The sequence below is a fragment of the Pinus tabuliformis genome, chromosome 7 (assembly GCF_031772625.1).
Source record: "Pinus tabuliformis cultivar Carrire ecotype Pingquan chromosome 7, CPIR1, whole genome shotgun sequence".
NCBI classification, from domain to species: Eukaryota; Viridiplantae; Streptophyta; class Pinopsida; order Pinales; family Pinaceae; genus Pinus; species Pinus tabuliformis.
In genome coordinates, this window is record NC_142293.1 from 1,019,359,932 (window position 1) to 1,019,383,043 (window position 23,112).

General features: G+C 41.3%; 1 pseudogene; it reads right to left on the minus strand.

The window, feature by feature from the left end:
* Positions 1-2,105: 2,105 nt before the first annotated feature.
* On the minus strand, positions 2,106-22,961 carry LOC149251086 (enolase 1 pseudogene; annotated as a pseudogene).
* Positions 22,962-23,112: the final 151 nt, after the last annotated feature.

The following is a 23,112-nucleotide window of genomic DNA, read 5'->3' on the forward strand; positions in this document are numbered from 1 at the left end:
TGTGGCCATTTGATGTATTTGTCCTCATAGCTTTTGACAGGGTAGTACTACTCCTTAATGGCATCCCGAAATGAATCCCAAGTGGGTGCAGTTGAAAACAGTGAGCCCGTACTTCCATTCTTCTGCTTGCAGTAGGTTTCCCACCAGTCCTTGACGTGGGGGGCTGCTTTGAGAAGAGCAAAAATAATCTTTTCCCGACTCGAAAATTCATGAACAGAAAAATATCCTTCTAGCAGATTTAACCATTTATCTACGTCATCTGCATCTATCTGACCCTCGAATATGGGAATTTCAAAATTAACTTGTACCTTAAACGGTGTGGCATTTCCAGAGTAGTTGTTGGAAGCCGATGCGTCGCTTCTGGGTAGCCGCTGAAGGATTTGCGCAAAGTTGTCCATCATCGCATTATTTTGTCGCTCAAGGGCTTCTTCGAGCAATATTTTGATAGGATCTCTTGCCCCCTCGTCTTTCTTCTCATCCGCCATGGGAGGGTGTCGGGATTTGCGAGGCTGGTCTTGCAAAGGTTCGACTAGTTCAAGCCCTAACTCCTTATATCCCGACCTTGTTGGGAACTTGCAAAGAAAAACAGAGAAAAAGTAGACCGCTTTGATACCACTAATATGGATTTAAACATGAACGCAACAAATTATAGAGATAACCATAAACACAAAGATGCAGTGGAAATAATACTTCATTTCATTAATGTAAAATACTAAAATATGCTTACAAATAGCGATGGAAATAGATCAGCAAGGGCGATGGTAGTGTTATCACAAAATCATGCCCCTGATAGGCTGCTGATCAGGAAGACCTTATGTAACTCTTTCAAACCTACTTTAGGCTGAGGCTTAGCCTCCTCAACCTGAGAGGGCTCTCTCACAAGATTAGAGATTTGGATAATGAATAAGATGGCTAACTCTATGGATTGAAATCAAATGAAAATGTATAAATGGTTGAAATTCCAATCAACAAGCATCTATTGGGCTATGGATTCAGAGCATGTTTTAGTACAACAACTGATCAGCTTACATGGAAGTCAGGGCATAAAGAGTTTTAATCTACTAGCAAAACAAAGACATCATATAGGAAACACAGTTTATGAACACATGAAGGAAGTTAGAGCATTATCAATGAATTCTAAGTAACATGTGTTCATACCACTGCAAGTGAGAAAATGAAGAAATCCATGAGGAAATAAAACACATAAAACCCTCTCTGAATCCTGAGTAGTAAAGCCAAAGTTCTGCATTAACATAAAACATACAGTGTTCTGCAATAACATAATATGCATTGTTTCTCTTGAAATTTCCAACCCTTTGTACATCAGATGTTCTGCTATATATAGAGCTCTTTACATGCTTGGATTCCTTCCTCCATCATGAGGGGAATTCGAATTTGCCATCCTTGACACCTATTCTAACCATAAAACAAAACTTTAAATGCATTTGACAACTAACTAGTAGTCCTAGAGACCTAATACAACTAGGAGTGTAACTCCTTATTATGACTAAAACAACCTTATCTAAACATTTAAAGCATTCTTTGACACCTAACACTCCATAAAGTCGAATTTGATGAAGCCCATAACCTTCCATCTGGCCCTTGATGACTCATCCTTTTGCTGTTCCTAGAAACTAGGAGGCTGTCCCTTGCTCTGTTCTGGCTGAAAAATAGGTCTTGGGACAGAGCTCATAACTTCTCGTACAAAATGTATTTGGAAAAACTGAAGGAGGTTTTTGTGAACCAATCCATGCTGAAAAAAAACCTCTTTTGGTTTTTTGAAATACTACTCCAGCTGCTCAGAGTGTGTCTTTGAAAAACAGGTGTAAAACAGAAGATGAAAAATTGCACCTACAGCAGTTTCGTAGCGCAACTTTAGTCACCCATTTCTCCCAGCTCATAATCAATTTGAAGAAAATGAAAGAGGTTTTTCTATTTTAGTATGTTAGGAATAAAAACCTCTTTCAATTTCCAAAAATATGCTTTCCGTTGCTCTAGATACCTCCTGGAAGTTAACTACCTAAAACAGTTTTTCTCCTGAAACAGGCTGCTACAGGGGTTTCGCAGCGCGCTGCGAAACTGCTGTGTAATTTCAAAAACACAGCTTAATGCCAAAATTTGACTATATTGAGCTTCATTATCTTGAAATGTCTCTTTTCATGTGCCCTCTCTTCAATTGATCCCTCCTCATGTTTGTATATCAATAAAGAGATGTCTTTCATCAAATCACCAACTACAATAAAATCTCCACGAGATTGAACATATAGTGCAAGAATATGACCATAATGGCCACATTCAGACTGTAACTCTCTTGAACCATCATCACGGAGCCCCCATTTGTATAACTGAATCTTTTGATTGATACCAGCAAGCAACTTTTCATTAAATGCATTCAGATTGTAAACAGAAACCTTTGTCTCCTTCTCAATCACAAGTTGCAGTTTACCATCTTCAACTGAGAATACTAAAATTCGGCCTTTGTTAGGTTTGTTCTCCTCGGGCAATACATATGCTGTCCCAACACAATAATAAGCATGGATATGAAGTTTCTGAATGTCATCAATTTACCCAATAGTAAGCAGGTTCTCTTTTGCAATTGCAAGGCTGTCTGGAAAGGAAATTGAATTGAAAAGGCACGTGTGATTGACTTCCTTAAGATTCACATTGCTATACAGCAACTTCTGATTGCTACTGTAAATAATTGTCGGCCTGTCTGATGCTGCAAACACATGTGTTGTGTTCTTAGAGTGAAAAGTCCTCAAGGTGATAGCTTTTGTACCCAACAAAATCTTCTTCCATTCAGACAACTCTCCAATGCTCATATTCAATATGAAGTTGAATAGATGCCCATCCCCAAAACCACATAATAAGTATGCAATCCCTTCAAATCTTGTTTGGACCTTCAAAGAACTCTGATGTATGCTGACCCTGAGTTTGGCAATTGCTTCTTATGCATGAAAGGAGCATGAGAATGACCTAGATCAATTCTTCTTTACCTTACCCTTTTCTTTTGAAATCTTTTTAGTGATAACAGGTAGCTTATCTATGAGAAGAGATGTGGCATCTACATGCCTCTGAACTGTGTTACAATGAGGCTCGAAGGCCTATTTATTGTTGAGAAACAATGGAAAACCCTTAACATCCCAAAACCTAACCCTAGAAGATGAAACGCTAAATTGTGGGCCCCGTTTTGGGTAAGTTGGTACATCAACTTCCTGGGGTCGTAAATTTGGCACTCGATCTCCATTTGACACGTACAATAGCTCGTTAGAAAGATCTATCCGAGCACTACAACTTTTGGAAGAACAACATGGACCCAAAAAACATCGTTTAGGGCCTCAAAATGGCTCCGGAAGTTTAGGACCCAAAAAACTGCTAAAAATAGTAAATTGTGCTACAATTACGAAAACTGAGAAACTGGAAGAGATAGTTTTGGGGGTCCAAGTGGGATAGGTGGGTGACCACCAACATCCACCTGGATCAATTGGTTAGTACCGAAAAATGCTCATGAGGTATGTGTCACACGGAATAAGTCGATCTTGCGGACAAGATAGACGTTCCTAGAATCTAAAGAAGACCTAATGACAAGCAAACCAATCAGACACTATCTTTCTCTAAATATGCTTTAATAAACAATAGCAAAAAAGTGTTTTTAGGGCCTACCTTAGATCCAACGCTAGCTTGTGGATGCCCTCGCTCCTTCGATCCAAATGAGCTCCTTTTCGCGAATCTGCAAACACAAACAAGGCAAACAAATTAAATAGCACGTGAAAAGCCAATTGCATAAAACATATTTAACATGAAAGTCAAGGAGTCCATGAAACAAATAACATAAGATACTTGTTGAGAAAAATGAGTTTGATTGTATTGATTCAAAAGAAGAAGAACTTTACAACCTTTGCCTTGACGTTGTACAAGCTCCTCCCAGGGTCCAGCAAGAAGTCTCCTCTACTTTGACAAGTTTCACTCACTCCCCAATGAAGCCAAAAAGATGTGTGATCTCTCCTCTTAAGCTCAACTAGGAAGTCTTGATTTCACCAGCATTTACCCTAAAAAATGTTCAGCTTCTAACCTCTCCAGCAACCAGCCCAATGCCTGTATTTATAGTGCAATGGAGGGAGGTTACTAGGTCCTCCTTCAAAGGGATAGCTCCTCTCATCAAGGGATTAGCTCCTTCTCTTTTGGGATGCATGAACCACCTCAGAGCGAACAATCCACGTCAAAATTCCTTCTAGAAACCTCTAGAATTAACCCAAAGTGAGTTTTTTAAGATAAAACTTGCGCCTTTTGACTTTCACAGGGGTCTGCACCTACACCGTTAGGGACAGAGCGGGCAGGTCCGTAGTTCTTGTACACAGAAGGTGCGGGACCGCAGGTGACCATGAGAGAAAGTGCGGAACCAGAGTTACATTGATTTTTAATGTCTTTCTCTCATTTCCAAAGCTTGATTTGAAGAGCTGAGGTCTGAGACTTGCTTAGGAGGACAGTACAAGTGATGATAGACCCATACTGACAGCAAATAATCATGGTGACGATATTTTTGTGTAACAGATTGCCCCCTAAAGTGCGAAGTCTGTAGTAGATGAGGATTTCTTATCATTTAGGAAGAGTGAAGTACTTTATCATTTCAAGGATCATCTTGTGGATAACTCGGTTAGAACCTGTAAAAACATTCAATGCTAAATATATATATGAGATCATATCATCGCTGAGGTAGGCATTCCCATGCTCAGATCAAAACTGACTAGAAAAACTAACTACTGCTCTGATACAGGAATGATCTTGTAAAACATCACAAGTATAGACTCATGTGGACACAGTATGGACGCAGCCATCTGTTTATGAATAGTCCATTATATAATGAATACAAAATTCCTCGTAGCCTGGATTGTGGAAACTAGATCCAGGGTCTTCATTTCTACTTCCCAAAATAGTACGATTCTATCCATGTGAATGAATGTGTTGATGTCGAACATGGTAGAAACCACTTGATTACCAGTCAATGATGTAAACTGTTAACAAGTGTGAGAGAAACCACCAGTGATGTCAATGGCTCTCAAAATACTCAGTACAATCCATGAGATGCGAATAAATGTGTTGATGTCGAGCATGTCACGGAATCCTTTGATCGAAAGTCAATGATGTAAACTATCGTCAAAGGCGAGAAACCTGCCATTGATGCATGCAGATCTCAAGGTACTGACGATTCCTAGATCATCTTTCTAGATAATGAGCTGATGTCGATAGAAAGCGATCCGTCGTAGGCAAGCCCACAACACAAAATCATAGATCAAGTTGAAGAAATTTAGTTGCAAGAACTGACTCAGGGATGGTCAAGATGGATGACAGATATTTTGCAGATGAATGGCTTATTGGTAGTGACCTCTTGAACACATAACGACACGACAGATGGTTTGGTGTTAATTGACCCAAAGTTAATACCCAGAAACCGGCTGAAGACTTTCAATGTGGTTTGATCAATTGTTAGGCAAAGGATCTCCCAACCCAGGTGAATAAAAATGTCGTGTTCAAGAGTGGTTACAAAGTATGACAAACAGGCTCATTTTTCTCTCTTTTCCCCCACCATTTCTGGCAAGTACCTCTTTATTTTTGACAAGCTTGAGGAGGATAACATTTGCTTGATTATAAGCTCATCCTTCGGATGAGTCCAACTTAGTTTAAATTCGAACCCTAAGAAGGAGTGGTTCGTTCCTGTTTGTAATTGAACAGGTCCTTTACTGTGAAATTTTAACGAGTCCAGTATAGGAGAAACTCAGCGTTTTTCAATTTTAGAGAGTCTGAAAAAACTTAAGAAGACTCCAGGATTGACCTTTTTCGTAAATTTGTGTCTCCCAAGCCCGAAAAAGTATAAAATAATACTTGAGAGAACCGCTTGATCTTTTACGACGAAGGAGTACTTTTCGTCATTAGTGCCTTTGACCCGAAAAAGTAAAAAAGTGATCAATGAAACGTCGTTTTATAACCAATATCGAACTTGAAACGACAAAAATCCGGCAATCTTTTCATGTTTTTACGGTCGGAAAAGAGCTATAAGTGGACCATCTTTTAATTCCGTTTTAACGAGTTTAAAAGAAACACTCGGCAATCTTTTCATGTTTTTAGGAGTCAGAAAAGAGCTTAAAGATGACTCTACATGTTTTTCTGTCGAAAATGATAGATATCGCCTCAATAATCCTTTATTCTGCACAAAAACACAAACATTACTCATACCTGTTTGAAATGGATAAAAACGTCGCAAAATACCTTTTCAAAGTGAAACATAAACAAATTTGCGATTTATTTACTCAAAAAACTTATAAAAAGGGCCTTTGTCAATTCTTTTTTACCGTTTGAGTTTGGGTGAGAAATAGTGCTTTCTCAGAAAACTTCCCGTGAAGATTGCGGAAAATCCAACCGTCGGAATCGAGCATCGTCTTCTCCAGGTAATCCACATCATCCTATTCTTCATTTTCAACCTTTTAGTTTTTGTTTTAGTCCTTCATTTCATTTTTGGGAGGGTTTTTAGGCGCAAAACCCGCGCGCGGGGGCCCGCAGGTTTACCATTGCGGACCTGCGGACCCCGACTTTTTCTCCATTGGGAAAAAGCTCGGGGTCCGCACCTTCCGTGTAGACAAAGTGCGGTCCCACGCACTGTGTCTAACCTGGAGGGTGCGTACCCCGCTGCAAGGGTTTTGAACCCAAAAATTCTCAAAAATGGACCAATCAAAATATTTTCTAGCAATTTAATTAATCTTTATACTTGATGCAGAGAGTACATCATGCTAGATTGGCGTGAACGAGAGCATGAGGACGTGGATGCTGCCGCATGGAATCATCAGCCTTCACTTGATACTTTGAGGGCGTGCAGATTGTACAAATTCTGGGCCATTCCTGGCATGAGGGCTCGGGTGGATTTCTTACAGTGGCTGGTTGACAGATGGAGCATACAGGACCAGTGCTTCTTCATTGGCGGCCACCAGCTCGAAATCGAGCCGACGGAGATATATTTCTTGACTAGCTTGCCTAAGAGAGGCGAAGACTTGACTCTACACGGGACTAGGCCAGGTGGCCAGTCTGTCGATAGCCTCCGGCTAGAGTACTGCAACAGCCAGGCTAGAGACAAAGGGATAGACATAAAGACCATATCCCGTCCTGAACTCATGGTGATTGCGTTTACTGTCACCAGACTTTGCGGAGCTACCGCATTACATATTGCCACCGGATCCCAGATGCGTATGGCAGTTGATTGCTTTCGAGGCACCATCTTCAACTGGTGCGATGCCGTGTTGGCCAATGTGAAAGGCCAACTGACCAGGGCCAAGAACGGACGACTAAAGACCTTTGGTTATGGGGCTTTGGTCGTGAGTTTTGGCCTGCAGAGGGTTCCTATGTTGATCCCACAACACCTTATTGTTGGAGCTGGGCTTCCTCGAGAGCCCAAACTGATGCGATGGGTCGCAGTCATGGCCCGTCACCCGGACGAGAGGACAGAGGTTGCTCGCTTCAAACCTGAGTATTTCCAATGGTTGGAAAACCAGGTCTTTTCCATTCAGGATTTCCCTTACGCTGGGATAGATTTTTGTGGTGACCCAGACATGGTTCTTCCACCAGGAGAGCAGTGGGACAAGTCAGGTAAAATCCTTTTCAACATTTTTCCTATTTTAATTTATTTTATTTTTATTTTTTTCATCGTCTCAAAACTGATAGTAAAAATTTTAAAATGCAGATGTGGGTCCACAGCGACCAGCCGCTCTCCGGCCTTTTGAGAGGAGGCAACCAGTTGCACCCGCGCCAGCCCCACAGGACGAATCAGCAAAGGTTTTGGCCGAGTTGGAGGGTCATCTTGAGCGCTTGACAGGAGATATTCCTGAGACCACTATAGACGACATTCCTCGTCGACTTCAGCGCTATGTGATTGGAGTCCCGAGACCTTTTAGGAGGTTCCTTTGCAAGGTGGCCCGTGCAGTGGTTTCTTATAGAGATCATCACCAGTGATAGGATGATCGCCTATTGTGGGCACATGTGACATTTTTGTTTTTTGTACTTATCATTTTTGCCGATCATAAGGTGTTTTTCAACCTATGATCGAAGACGATGTATTTTTTGACACACTCATATATATATATATATATATATATATATATATATATATATATCACTATTACCGGCTTATCTTGTTAATCATGTTATGGAATGATTTTAAATTTACATGTATGATTATTGCAAATGTCTATTTAACATTCGAGAAGCAATTGCATCTGCTAATGTATTTAAAGACCTTGGAATATGCTGATATTCAATATAATCAAATTCACGTTCCAAGAGACGCACTCTCAACAATAATCTTAATAACACTGGATTTCTAATGGCATACACTCTATTAAGCTGTAATACAACGAGTTCAGAATCTAACCTCACTATCAAACTTCAAATCCCAAATGAAATAGATTCAGACAATAACTCAATCACTGCACTATACTCGACAATGTTGTTCGTTGTTTGACCAAGGCTTACCCCATGCATAGATACTAACTCGTCAGAGGGCGAATAGATAACCCAAGTTGCGGAAGAGATGTTCCGTGTATTACGACAAACACCATCAGCGAAACCAATGTATGTTTGGAGAGGCATCGACATCTGCAATATCAAGAGTAAAACCAAGATAAGCAGGAATAATGACGAAAAAACACTCTCTAAGCTAAGCACATTGTTTAAACTAAAACACACCAGCTATAAAGAAAAACTATCCTAACTAAAAAATCTCCATACCCATTCTTTTAAGCATAATACCTCTTCAAGGCCATTTCTGGGTTTACCCAAAGAGTCCCCATCAAAGTCTACCAATTCATAAGCCCCTTTGGCTAGCTTTCGCTTGACAACATAGGGACCATGCCACATAGGAACGAATTTTCCAGCGCCTAATTTATCATTAGCTTGATCATAAACTAAGACTAGATCCCCTTCCGAAAAATTTCGAGGGGTAACATTTCGATCATACTGAGCTTTCATCCGTTTTGCGTGAGTCTCGATCACCAATGCAGCATCACGTCGATTCTCATCTAAATGAGCCAAGTATAACAAACGCTTCTCCTCTTCGGAAGTGGCTGGAAGTAACTCGATGGCCATTTGCAGTGACGGGATTTCGCATTCAATGGGTAACACGGCTTCCAAACCATAGACTAGTTGGAAAGGAGTGAACCCTGTTGATGTTTTTACTGAAGTTCGGTACGCCCAAAGCGCTGAAAATAGCATGTTGTGTCAATTCAACCGATGAATCCCAACGATTCGTCGGATCATGATAACTAAAACTTTGTTGATGGACTCAACCAAACCATTCGCTTGTGGATAATAAGGGGTTGAACTATCATGACGTAAACCAAGCTGGCCTGTAAGTTCGGTCATCATAACGTTTCGAAAATGACGCCCATGATCAGTGATTATCGCTTGCGGGACACCAAACCTAGAAATTATATGATTGAACATGAAAATTGCAGCTGTCTTGCCGTCTGCCTCGAATGTAGGCATCGCCTCGGCCCACTTAGTAAAATAATCTACCGCAAGGATGATATACGCATGCCCCCCGGCCGAGTGAGGGTTACATGTAATAAAATCGATACCCCATTTGGCAAAAGGACCAACGACAATTATAAGGTGGAGAGGAGCAGGTGGAGCGCGCATCTTACGATAAAAAATCTGGCAGTTGTGGCATTTTCAGACCGCCGTAATACAATCTTTAAACAAGGACGGCCAGAAGTAACCAGCGCGCAATATCTTTTGGGCTGTGGCAAACCCAGACATATGACCGCCACACGCTCCAGAGTGACAGTCATTTAGAACCCTTTCAACTTCCTCGTGAGTTAAGCAACGTCGAAAAACGGAGTCCGCCCCACGACGATAAAGAGTATCTCCAATAATTCTGAATTGTTGGGACTGGAATCGAATTTTCCGACGTTCTGACCTTGAAATTTCTGGCCGAAAGGATTGGGTCTGGAGATAAACGATGATATCCCCATACCACGGATCTAAAGTGCTTATTAGAAACAACGATTCGTCCGCAATGGGCTCCTCCGCCACAGTTTCCGTGTCAGCACGCGGGAAGTCACACATTAACTCCGCAAAAACTAAAGATTTCTTAGACTTAGATTTCTCAAATTCCAAGTCGAACTCTTGCAGGATAACGATCCATTTAGAGTACTTGCCCCCTAGCAATTGCTTGGTCAAAATGTAGATCATAGGGTTGCAATCCGAAATGACTGTAGTTTTACGTAGTAGAATGTAGTGACGAAAACATTGGACAGCTTGGACGGCTACCAATGCCAATTTCTCCACATGTGAGTATTTTAGCTCAGTTGGATTTAACGTTCGACTAAGGTAATATATCACATGTTCAGTTCCTGATTCATCTTCCTGAACTAAGACCATTCCAATGGTGGAATGAGAAGCGGCGAGATACAAGAAGTAATCTTGGTTGTAGTTGGGAGGATGCAACAACGGTGCATCGGTCAACGCGTGTTTGAGTGCATCAAAAAATTTTTGAGCTATCTCATCCCAATAGAATTGAGTGTTTTGCTTCAACAACCGGGTAAAACCCTTTGTAACCTCGGCGTAGTTAGGAATGAATCGTCGTAAAAAGTTTGCTTTCCCCTGCAAACTTTGGAGTTGGCGAAGACTCGAAGGAGGAGGCAATTTGATGATAGCTTCGACCTTTGAGAGATCAACACGAATGCCGGCTTTCGAAACTACAAACCCAAGCAATCGACCTGTTTCTATACAGAAGACACATTTGTGTGGGTTCAACCGAATACGATAATGCCTACACCTCATAAAGATTGCTCGTAAATGGACGAGGTGATCAGCTCGATGTAATGAATGAGCAGGCAAATCATCGAGATACGGTTGCACAATGTTCTTGATGTCATGAAACGCATAAGACCCCTTTGAAAAGTTGCTCCGGCATTCTTAAGTCCAAAAGGTAATTTGCAATAAGCAAATGTCCCCCATGGACAAATGAAAGCCGTTTTTGGTTGATCGGCAGGTAGAATATTGATTTGATTGTATCCGGAAAAACCGTCCATAAAGGAAAATATTTCGTTGCCCGCGCAATCATCAATGATTTGATCAATATAGGGAGTTGGGTAATTGTCCTTTGGACAGGCTCGATTAATGTCCCTATAATCGATGCATATTCTTATTGTTCCCTGCTTTTTGTTAACTGGAACAATATTCGATACCCAATCTGTTAACGGGATCGGATAAATGAAACCTGCTTTCAATAGTTTTTCAACTTCTGCTTTAATTGCGGCAGCTTTTTGTGGGTGAATCTGACACAAACGTTGCCAGACGGGTTTAGCGTCCGGGTAAGTATTGATCTCATGAACAACAATCGCGGGATCAATTCCTGGTATTTCCTCATAGGACCAGGCAAACACGTCGCGGAATTCTTGAAATAGGGCCTTATATAATTGAATTTTGTCATCTGTACACGAGGCACCTATATGAATGTTCTCAACAATTCCGGGCTTAACCGAAATGTCAATAGGAATAGTTCGAGAGATGTTTCCCAAATTTAACTCTGAATCAGATGTTTCATTGGATTCTGAGGTTCCTTGACATATTCAGTTGTAAAAATTGATGAGAAATCGTCTTCAAAACGATCATCCTCAGGTAAAAACGAAGATCTGTGATGGAGATCTTCCCATGGTAAATCATCTACACATAGGATTTCACGAATTTGCTCATCAGAGCGAACAAGTTCAGAAAACGTAGTTAAATCCGAGGTTGATGTGAAAAGTGATTCCTCACGGACCACATTCACTAAGTCATTTTCGGTTGAACACGGGTTGGAAAAAGACTGCACAACTTCATAGGCAATTTCATATGGACTCAAAGGCATGGAATTACCAAATGGGTCTATCTCAGATTCAGAAGGAACGATCCAAGCGTCATCATAAATAATGGTGTCTGATGTAATCATATGAATGGTTGCAAATGAAGATGATGCGTTGATTGGAGGAAAATGAAAATTTCCCAGTAAACCGACATCTTTAACTAATCCTACTCCAACATCCTTATATGGGATAGTCGTTTTACCAACATGCTGAATACTCTCCGAAGAGGCTGGGTCGGATGAAAAGTAAGCCAGCTGGTCTATTGTTACGATCTTTCCATTGTGTGGAAACTTTATTACTCGAAAGACCGATGAAATGACCGCTGTCATAGCGTAAGACCAACTTCGACCCAAGAGAAGGTTGTAGTCTAGAGGGGCATCAACCACCTCCACATCTAGACTAACGGTTTTTCCTTCAACCCCTATAGGCAAATCCTGTAGAATGCCAAAAGGATGAAACCCACGGCCATAAAAGGCCTTTAGAATCGTCGGGGATTGATTTAGTGAAGGAGAACCAAGCGATCTCCAACACTGTATCGACATAATATACGTTGAGGCTCCCTCATCAATTACAGTCCGATGAATAGGCCTGTTTTTTACTATCACTGGAATCTGGAAAGCCATTTGATGAGGCAAACGTGGTGTACTATTTTCTAGATCGAAAATTATTAGGTTCGGGTCGCGAACATCAACAGCTCCTATAGCCGACAAAAGTAATTTACGTTGTGCTGGGCATGATTGCAGCACTTCCAAAGCCGACATTGCTAAGGGTGAAACAGCTAAATCCTCAACAATGTTATAATTCTGAGCCGCTCTCGCATGTGGATTGAAAGCTGACTTTCGAAGTATACCCTTGGCGGGCGGTTTGATTACCAAGTCTGGATTAGGTTTCTCGATCTGTAGTGGATCGGAACCGGGAGCTGAGGTTGATGGATTAGAATGAGAAGATTCTGCTTCTTTACCATCAACAGGACTCTTACTACCATAATCTTGTGATCGAGTCGCAATCCTAACATGGGACATCATCAGTATGGGTTCTTCATTGGCACTTGAGGATGAACCTGTCATCTTATTGTCTTGAGCCGAAAAAGGATCCTTCAAAACAGCAGGAGTTTGAGAACCCTTGACAATCTTCGCAACCTCTGCACGATGAGGGCAGTCTCTTGTAAAATTTTCATCGTCACAAATGAGACAAGGATAACGAGGTTTGCGCTTTTCGTCATTGGATTCTGCCTTTTCAGGTTTCTCCTTTGAACTTTTGTCCGTTTTATTCTTCTTCTTTCCTTTCTTCTTCCCACCGGATTTTGATTTGGCTGTAGATGACTCTACAACGTGAATATCGGCGGAAATCTCTGCAGAAGAATCTCCTGTTGGGGAATCAGGCAAGGTTATAATGGGAGAAGAATCCTTGGAAGACTTCTTCTTACTTTTAGTGTTAACCGTGCCAATCATACCATCAGCGGCATGAGATCCCGAAGGAGCTGCAGCGATTTGATTTTGCTTGGGAACATCGGGGATTTTTTCGTGTAATGTACCCGACTGAGTATAGACCAAGTCAAGGTATTGTACTTGAGCAATGACTTGCTCCTCAGTAACAACTCCGGCTTTAGCAACATCTTCAGTGATCTTTGGCAACAAAGATTTTACAAACCACTCAGCCAAGATTTGATCCGAAATAAATACCTTCACTAAACGACGTCGACGTCTCCACTCGTGAATATGATCTGAAATGTACGTGGATGTCGATTGTTTTAGCGAAGTTAACAATTCCGTGCCATTGTCATATCGGACTGGCAACTGAAAATGAGTTAAAAACGAGGTAGCTAATTGACTAAAATTATAAAAAGTGCCTCTCGGTAACTCAATGTACCACTTGGCTGCGAGACCAATTAGAGTGCGAAAAGTCTATCGAATCATCTGTGATGGAGTTAGACGCACACCAGAGGTGGTAAGTCATTACATGTTTTGACGGGTCCTCTCCTGATTTACCTTCGAATTTGGGAATGTCACTGGGCAACTTATTCGGCATTGGCGGCCAAAACGGAAGATAATTAATGGGATCGTTCGTTAGGCGCGACAAGTCAAGTAAGTCCAAAGTTGCGATAAACGGTAACTGCCGATTAGGATCCCTAAAACTCTGGGTCATGAGACCAGCCCTAGGAGGAGGATATCCAGGATAACTAGGAATAGGAATCGCGTTCGGGATATTGTATCCTCCCGGAAAACCAGGATTAACCGGACCGTACTGGGGTTGTTGAGGTTGTTGATAAGTGTACCCAGGATACGGTTGATACTGATAAACTGGCTGCTGGACAGCAGGACCGAATTGGTACTGTCCCTGGTACGGTTGATAGGTGAATTGTGGTTGACTTGTGACAACCGTACTTAAACCAGGTTGTCCTACAGGCATCTGAACCGAAGTTTGAATCGTAGATCTAGACGGTGGTAAAGATGTCTGAGGAGTAGATACAGGAACAGTAGAAACCGGAGCTGTCGATACTCCAGAAGTAGGTGGGGTAGATTGAACAGATGTTGCGGCAGTTGTAGCAGTCGTTTGAGGCGGAGTACGAGGTGTACTAGGCCCAGGCTGAGAAACTACCGAAGGTACAGAAGTTTGAATGTTAGACTGGAGTGGTTGCTGGGGTGTACCAGAAACTAGGGGTTGTCCAGTCTGAGATGACAATTGTACACTTGGCTGCAATACCTGTTGGGTTTGCGATGGATCCCACACTATATTCATTCCGGGGTACTGACCCATAACTGATTGAGAATATTGAGGACCATAATCGGGTTGAGGGTAGGATTGATAATTGAAAGGTACATTTCCCGTTCCTTGAACAAACGTTTGACCTTGGGGTGGTTGGAAACCTTGGTTCGAGTATTGACCTTGGGGTTGATACCCTTGAGGCACATACTGATACTGGGGTTGACCTTGAGGTATAAATTGATACTGGGGTTGACCTTGGGGTACATATTAAGTCTGGGGTTGACCTTGAGGAACGTACTGTCCCGTAGGTATGTACTGTCCTTGAGGTTGCGCCCAGATGCAAATTGTGTACCTTGAGGTTGCCCCCCAGGCGTTAATTGAGGCTGCTCCCCAGGCGGTAACTGGCCACCTTGAGGTTGAGGATTGGGAATAGAACCTGACATCATAAGAATGTCTTCTACGCTCAATGGTTTATTACCATTGCTTCCAGTTAATAACCCTTGCTCAATGGGTTGAGGAGATGCTCCCAAAAAAGTACCAGAAAGAGACTGATACCCGGAGGGAACAGAAGGACCGTCGTACAAAAAAGATTCGGGCGATTGAGTAAACATGGACGACTGTCCTGCCATATTGACGGGAGTATAAAAACCTCTAGGTGTTGAGTGATAAGGAGCACGAGGTGGTGAAAAACTTAACCCTGAGTTTTCTAAATAATTAGTCAAAGAAAGATACCAAGAACTGCTCCTAGGTGGACTGTAAAAAATTGGTTCACGCTCCCTTAGTTCAATGACAGGTTGATTTTCAGGGATAGGGATGCCTACTTCTTCTTCTTCCAGAGCAAGTTCTTCAATAGAAATAAGTCCAGAAGGAAGATCTTGAGTGATTACTCTTTCTACCCTAGGTGAACCAGGACCACTAAAGGTTGGAGAAACAAACCCCGATGTCGGAGTAGCAGCAAATTCACTTTCAGGCTCGGATATTTCAGGTTCTTCACCTATATCACTAGTAGATGAAAAGCTACCAGTGATTTCGGAGACAGACACTGACTGTGGATTATATTCTGCTACTGGCGTTTGAAAATCAGGATGTACTATCAAAGAAGATTCTCCTTCTTCCGGTGACCCAACTCTTCTGTCTCTAGGAGTTACGAGGACTTTTAAGCCTTCAAGTTGGCTCGATACTTCCTCGGGAGGTTGGCCCCGAAGTCTACGGGACTTCCTCAGTAACTCAGCCACGTTTATAATCTCAAGAAACTGGCCCCGAAGTCTACGGGAATATCTTGGTAATTCAGCCACAGTTAAAAACTTTTAACTACTTCACACGCAAACAAAGTAAAATCTCAAAGAAAAGCACCTAAAGTCTCTAAAGAACCAAACAAATTTGAATCACACGCCTAAAGAATCTAGGAGATCAAACACACACAAACAGTAACCTTCCAGACCGAAAACACTAGTTGGTGATGAAATCCAACGTCACAGAGTTCAGTACAGAAATGGCGATTGGAACAGTTACCCCGGCAACCTGCTTAATGAATAGACTGGCACAAGTTCCTCCACTTAACCGTCTCGAGTGAAGTGAACCCCCCAGAAAATCCAAGTGAGTCTAGTCGACGTCTGCTCCAGGTACAGTGGGATCTTCCCACCACTGTCACCTCAGGAAGAGTCCTAAAGAATATGGCCACTAAGGTTACCAACTGAGACAAATACACCTGGGGGAACAGTCTACGATCCGATACGCATGCAAGGGCAGAGTAGCAAGCTCAATCCCCTTGAAGGCTCCTTGACATAATCCAAGGTTTACCAACAAGTGACCTTAGGCTCCTCGACAATGGTTAATCCGAGGTTTACCATTTTTAATACGTGAATATCTGGCGTCGTTCCCAATGAGGAAGGATTGATTCCCACACTGGTTCGGACACGATCTCGTGCTTCTCCTTTAAGAGGAGCTTTCCCAGAGCATAAATACAACAATTGAATTTCTTCCCTACCATAAGATACAACTACTTGTTTGTTTTTACTGTCTTGGAGAGTTAATTACTCTCCTACTCCAAGACACTAGCCTAAGCTAAGTTGGTGTATCAGAGCCCTAGAAATAAAAATGTTACTAGGTGAATTTTACTTTAAGAGTTAATTTTAGTGGTTTTTGTTTAAGTCCAAATGTGGGGAGATGAAACTCGTGGTATGAAGACTCGACTCAAAATCACTAAAAATGCACCTAAGATCTAAACAATCTTTTTCTCTTCGATGAACTTCTAAACTAAGAAAGAGTTTGAGAATGCAAATACTTTGTAAACACAAATCTTTCTCAATTAAACAATTTAAAAGAAGAGCTTTTCCTTTCCAAAGCACTCAAAACAAGACAACTAATTATTTCACAAAAATTTCCCTTTTTCGTTTCAAAGCATTCAATCACTACAAAAAACAAACTTTTTCAAAAGAGATTTTTTTTATATTTTGTAAATAAAACACTCAAAACTAATGAAAATGACTAACTTTGAGAGCTACAAACTATAAAAACCTATTTGAAGTCAAAGCCTACTAAAAGTCTTTTTTAAGGATGTTTTACTCAGCTAGATGCAATCTAAGGACTAATTTATGCAGAATCACAAATCAGTCAAGAACAACCAATTTCGTTTTCTTTTTGAAAATGAAAATCCAAACTCTCAAATACAAGCTTTTCGAAGTTTTGTAAAGAGAAAACTCAAAGCGGATTCCTCAAACAAGGGGAGATTTCATTAATGGTCAGAATCATAAGAAAGCTAGTAGACACTAAGGTGATCTGAAGTCCCTATAGCCTCTAAGCTCAGAGCCACTACACAACCAAAATGAAAAACAAACCCAACAAGCAAAACTCCTAGGAATTTCACCTAAAACCCTAACACTAACGAAATCAATCCAAGGAAAGCTTCTGACAAGTTATATGTAGGTCTGGGCTGTGGATAACAATTTCTAAAGACAAACTAAGCTGACTGACAGAGGAAATTTTAGGGTTTTCAAAATTTTGACAGGGTCCGCAGGCCCACAGTTGGCACAGGTGCGGTCCCGCTCTGTGCTAAAAGCCAAGCTGCGGGTAAGTACGCACTGTGTCAAACAGCTAGGGTGCGGTCCTCTCCCAAAGCTATGAAAAAACGAAAAATAACCCTAGATCTACAAACTCTACCCAATTTTACACACAACAAGCCAAAAACAGAAACAAAAATAGAGTTTCTCAGGTCAAAGTAAAAACAAGGAAAACAATCAAGTTCCCCAGTGGAGTCGCCATTTTGTCACACGGAATAAGTCGATCTTGCGGACAAGATAGACCTTCCTAGAATCTAAAGAAGACCTAATGACAAGCAAACCAATCAGACACTATCTTTCTCTAAATATGCTTTAATAAACAATAGCAAACAAGTGTTTTTAGGGCCTACCTTAGGTCCAACGCTAGCTTGTGGATGCCCTCGCTCCTTCGATCCAAATGAGCTCCTTTTCGCGAATCTACAAACACAAACAAGGCAAACAAATTAAATAGCACCTGAAAAGCCAATTGCATAAAACATATTTAACATGAAAGTCAAGGAGTCCATGAAACAAATAACATAAGATACTTGTTGAGAAAAATGAGTTTGATTGTATTGATTCAAAAGAAGAAGAACTTTACAACCTTTGCCTTGACGTTGTACAAGCTCCTCCCAGGGTCTAGAAAGAAGTCTCCTCTACTTTGACAAGTTTCACTCACTCCCCAATGAAGCCAAAAAGATGTGTGATCTCTCCTCTTAAGCTCAACTAGGAAGTCTTGGTTTCACCAGCATTTACCCTCAAAAATGTTCAGCTTCTAACCTCTCCAGCAACCAGCCCAATGCCTGTATTTATAGTGCAATGGAGGGAGGTTACTAGGTCCTCCTTCAAAGGGATAAAGCCCTCCTTCAAAGGGATAGCTCCTTCTCTTTTGGGATGCATGAACCACCTCAGAGCGAACAATCCACGTCAAAATTCCTTCTAGAAACCTCTAGAATTAACCCAAAGTGAGTTTTTTAAGATAAAACTTGCGCCTTTTGACTTTCACAGGGGTCCGCACCTACACTGTTAGGGACAGAGCGGGCAGGTCCGCAGTTCTTGTACACAGAAGGTGCGGGACCACAGGTGACCATGAGAGAAAGTGCGGAACCAGAGTTACATTGATTTTTAATGTCTTTCTCTCATTTCCAAAGCTTGATTTGAAGAGCTGAGGTCTGAGACTTGCTTAGGAGGACAGTACAAGTGATGATAGACCCATACTGACTGCAAATAATCATGGTGACGATATTTTTGTGTAACAGTATGTAGTTTTATGGGGCTAGCAAGGTATTATCGTAGGTTTGTGGAAGGGTTTTCAAGGATTGCAAAACCCATCACCACATTACAGCGAAAGGGGGCCAGGTATGAATAGGCATATGAATGTGACACTGCATTCATAGAATTAAAGTGGTTACTAACTAGTGCACCGATCCTTCGAGTACCGGACATGAGAAAAGACTTCACTGTCTGCACTGATGCTTCGAACCAAGGATTGGGTGCAGTATTGATGCAAGAAGGTGGAGTAATAGCTGACGCATCTATAAAATTGAAGAAACATGAAGAGTTGTATGCTACCCATGACTTAGAATTAGCAGCAGTGATGTTAGCTTTGAAACTATGGAGACACTACCTCGTTGGGAGAATATTTGAGTTAAGAACAGATCCTCAAATCCTAAAGCATGTCTTCACTCAAAGGGATTTGAATGCTAGACAAAGGCAGTGGAGCGAATCCATGAGTGAGTATGATTTTGAGATCTCATACATCAAAGGAAAGAAAAATGTGGTGGTTGATGCACTAAGCAAGAGACCACGAACTTTCTCCCTAATAGCCTTAGAGGTAAATTTGAGGGGGAGTGTGTTAGAGAAACTCTTTGAAGATAGTTGGTATCTAAAGGTTATCTCAACACTCCAAAGTGGGAAGCAGATAGAACCAAAGTTTGAGGGATATGTCCTTGAACCAGATGGACTATTGAGATTTCAAGGGAGAATGTACATACCTAAGGAAGGGGGTATAAGAAGGACCTTGAAGAGTCACATAGAGCACTCTATTGTACACATCCTGGAGTAAAGAAGATGTACGCGGACATGAAGGAACTCTTCTTCTGGGTAGGCATTGTTAGCGCTCGAATTTGCCTCAGGCTGAGGAAGGCAAAATCCAAGGCAACATCAAACCACTTAGCCTCATAGCTAGCCCTACGAGGACAGGAGAGGGCTCTCTCCGGGTCTATCTCGGCAAAAGGTCTTCAAAAAGGGGCTGAGATGACTTTAAAAGAAACTGATTTTAGGCTAGTAAATTGATAAAAAAGGGGTTTTTAATAAAATGATAGGGTTTTTCTGGGCTGCATGGGGCAAAGAAACAGCTTGAACAGAGAAATGTAATCAAAAACACAGATTGTCTCCTGAGGCAAGGTAGGCAAGAAAGTTTAACATCAAATTGAGATTGAATGGAATGGCAAGACTGTTGAGGAGCTGACAAGGGCATAGAGGATGAATCCTTGTCAAACAGAAGAAAACATTAAATATGAACAATCTTAAAGGCAGAGCATACAAAATATGAATTCTACCTTAACACTTCATTTGTTCAATTGGAAATGATCATGAAATGAAATGAACACATAACAGGCTATACATGAAACAAAGGAGGACACAAATGTTAAATCTCATACCACAGGAATCTCAGAAGCCAGAGCTGTGTATTTTCATTAAAATATATGTCAAAGACTGTACAATGGAAGCTCTGTTTTCTCTTACATGCACACATCTCAGAATTCTCTCCCTCCCTCTTTACAAAATGTTTTATAATACCATAAACAGCTCAGAATAAAATCGATCCATGAAAAGATGGAACTGTTTCGACTGGCACTATGAAAAATAGTAAAAAGCCACTCATCGGTTCCTAAAGATCAGCGCATACATATCTGTGACCAATACAAAGGCGGACGCTGTAGTGTGAACCCTCCAAATCATAACTAAAGACTAGGATAGGCGATCTGTCCCTATTTTTCTGCTCAGGATCGATGTCTTCGTTCTAATTTTGTTTTCGACCTGGACTGCCACGTTATACTTTCCATTTCCTCTTGCTGTTAGACCAAAATGGCATGTGGAATGTGGAGGTCGCCTTTTTGACAAGCGCATTGCAAAATCAAGCCACGTTACTATTTGAAACAAAACCATTTTTACATACAGTAAATGGACCAAGAACCTTCCCCTACAGGTCGATGAAAAACCATTTTTTCTAAAAACAGAGCATCGTTTCCCTTGAATTCCTCTGATGGCCAATTAAGAGATAAATGCTGGAGCGCAGATCCCTTTGAATCGTTAACTGAAGTCTTGAAATAGGAATCGAATCCTATGTCTTCTGCTGTGATGTATATCTTCGTTCCAATTTAAAGTATTTTGGCTCCGTTTGAATAGCGCTCTTGGGCCATATTCATGAGCCAGTTGTTGCTACCCAAATCACTGCCTCTGCACACGCATAAGGTTATACAAAGATGCATTCATTCCGCACCTTTGTATTTGTTGTCAGAACGACATACTGAAATCAAACATATATGTTTGTATTCCCTATTGGAGCTTTCTTAGTTTCTAATTCGTCCAAAAAGAAGAGCCTCTAGTTCTAAGGCCAACAATATAATGACAGGAAATAACAAGCATGAATGGACGACGTTTGAAATGTGCTCTTTTGTATGCCTTAATTCGGATAGAATATACAAAGCGTTCATTGGAGCAGTCTTGAAGCAACGTTATGGTACATGGAGCAGCGTATTGGAGAGCGTTAATTTGCAAATGTTTTCTCACATATTTGGCAGCATGCTCACTTATTATCGCTTGGATTTGGCATATTATTACTTGCAGTTGGCTTATCGATTCCTTTGTACCCGCGATGGCAAACCAATTGCAGCTGACACCTATGAAATATATCAATGTTTTCGACTATTTGAAGTGTTCACCTTCATTTGCAATGACAGTGAAAAGACCTGATGCCACCGCCACCTGCAGGTCCATTGGTATAAAGAGTTTCAAATTCCTGTGTAAAATGAACTGCATGATCCTTTTCAGTGTAAAACTCGGAAGCAGCTACATCCATGCCAATAACAACCTTGCCAGTATAGCCTGCTTTCTCAATGGAAATCTTCAATAACTCGAGGCCTTCTTTATTCTCCTGAATATTTGGAGCAAAGCCTCCTTCGTCTCCAACATTTGTTGCATCTTGACCATACTTTTTCTTAATTACAGTCTTCAGATGGTGGTAAATGAACCCATCTGCATGGCCTCTTTAAATGAAGAAGCTCCAACGGGTAGAATCATAAACTCCTGCATTGCCAGTTTATTTCCTGCATGTGAACCTCCGTTAATGACATTGAAAGCAGGTACTGGCATCACCAAAGTTTTGTTACCAGCAATGTTTGCAATATGCTGATAAAGAGGTATCTTCTTAACATAAGCCCCTGCTTTACAAACAGCAAGAGATACAGCTAATATAGCATTTGCTCCAAGCTTTTGTTTGCACCAGCCCCATTGATTTTGAGTTCCATCAAGCTCCTGTACCATGAAGTTATCGATTCCAGTCTGATCTACTGGATCCTTGCCAATAAGAGCTGGTCCGATAATTTTATTTACATTTTCAACAGCCTTTGAAACACCCTTTCCCATGTAGTTCTTCCCTCCACCACAAAGCTCCAGTGCTTCATACACACCAGTGGAAGCACCACTTGGAACAACAGCTCTGGAAAGATAACCATCAGAAAGATAAATATCGACCTCGACAGTGGGATTTCCACAGCTGTCAAAAATTGATAATGCCTCTCTTCTCCTTCACTTTACATTGGCTCTCGTCATAGATTTCAACACTGGCACTATCCTGGTTAGAATAACCAAGAAATGTTTAAAAGAGAGGGATGAGTTTGGCGGGACTGAGCCTCTGCAAGCCTTGGAACTTTTTGAGAAGTTCGTATCAGAAGACTAACAATAGTTCCCACTGTGGTGCTTTCTGAATATTCCTTAAGGAAATATTTAAATTTACTATCCAGGTCTCCAATTCTGATGCACCCTTGCTCTGTCTTCCAATTACATTTGTTTTCTCCAACCTATCTGCTTGGTGAGGAACATACCTCCGGAAAAATACAAATATTAATGCTGTTGTTATCGCTCAGAAATTGTCCTGGTTGTGGAAGGAGATCTCTGAGAAGTACACTGGTAGCATGGCAGCGTATTTACAGAAGATTTGAGGAGACGGAGTCTAACATTGGCTCCAATTGGGATGGCAGCTGCCGCTTCGTGGAGGTGCCAAGAACCGCATAACTTTGGGAGAGCAAACAGTGCCTCCATCCATTGGGTAATGGAGTCCATTATTTCAACAAATCAACACAACTGAAGACTCAACTTATTAACTGGAAACTGACTGAATTGATTGAAAGACTAATTCGGCAAACTTCAAACTAAACTGTAATGAAACTGGAACAAAATGATGCCTTTTGGCTGCT